The 1,214-nt window shown below is 37.0% G+C and overlaps 1 protein-coding gene across 1 annotated transcript in view; it reads right to left on the bottom strand.

Annotated features, from left to right (window-relative positions):
• The window catches only part of LOC122577073 (putative fatty acyl-CoA reductase CG5065), a 98,212-nt gene that overhangs the window by 3,165 nt on the left and 93,833 nt on the right, over positions 1-1,214 (bottom strand). The window lies entirely within an intron of this gene.

Genomic DNA, 1,214 nt, shown 5'->3' with positions numbered 1-1,214 from the left:
CTACATAGTCAAACAAATCAAGAACACCTACAAGCAACCACTGTCACAATACAAACCAATGACAATTACTTTCAGATATCAGCAGTATATGCACCACCGAGACACAAAATGACGCTTAAAAAATGGGAAGAGTACTTCCAATCCTTAGGCGACAAATATATCGCAGCAGGAGACTTTAATGCAAAGCACATGTTATGGGATTCGAGAATTAATACACCGAGAGGCAGAACACTAGAACAATATATTAGAAATAGCAACCTCAACGTGCTATCTACAGGAAGACCAACGTACTGGCCGACAGACCTCAATAAAACACCTGACTTGTTGGATTTTGCGATAACAAAAGGATTAAGTGTAAGTAAACTAAAAATAACAACCAGCCTTGAGCTTAACTCCGATCACACACCAATTATATTAGAATATACAGGCAAACCACTATTTTATAACAAGTCAGAGTCACTTTGCAATAAAACCACCAATTGCCAAATTTTTAAAGAGCTAATCGAAAGCAAAATCAATTGCAATATCCCATTGAAAACACCTGAACACATTGAGCAGGCAGTTGCAACTCTGACAGAAATAATACAGGAAGCAGCGTGGGCAACCACCACTTATAAATTAAATAGCAGGCAAACAAAAATTATTCCGCAGGACATCCTAGATAAACTTAGGGAAAAAAGAAAAGCGAAATCAAAATGGCAAAAACAGAGAACACGAGAAAACAAGAAAAATTTAAACAAACTTACAAAGGAATTAAAGAATAAATTAAGGGAACTTCATAATGGCGAATTCTCAAAATTCATCGAATCACTATCCGCGCATGAGAATACCAACTACTCCCTATCGAAAGTCACCAACAAAGTGAAGAAAACAATAAAATCAATCCCAGCAATCAAAAAAATGGACAACTCAAGGGCCAGAAGCAACGAAGAGCAGGCAGAAGAATTTTCGAAGCACTTACAAAATACATTTTCACCGTATGAAATTAATAATAGCATTCCCGGAGGGCAAACAAATGAAGAAGTGGAAAATGCCAACAACGCAATTGACAAACACTGCACCATACTCAGCACAACAGCGCAAGAAGTTACAAACTTAATTAAGGCAACAAAGACAAGTAAAGCACCAGGATTAGACTTGATCAATGGAAAAATCTTAAAAAACCTCCCCCCAAAGGCAATAAGACTAACAACGATAATATTCAACGCAATTCT

This window comes from Bombus pyrosoma, linkage group LG17 (assembly GCF_014825855.1).
Source record: "Bombus pyrosoma isolate SC7728 linkage group LG17, ASM1482585v1, whole genome shotgun sequence".
NCBI classification, from domain to species: domain Eukaryota; kingdom Metazoa; phylum Arthropoda; class Insecta; order Hymenoptera; family Apidae; genus Bombus; species Bombus pyrosoma.
Note: the sequence above shows the minus strand (reverse complement) of the source record. Positions and strands in the feature narration are given on the sequence as shown.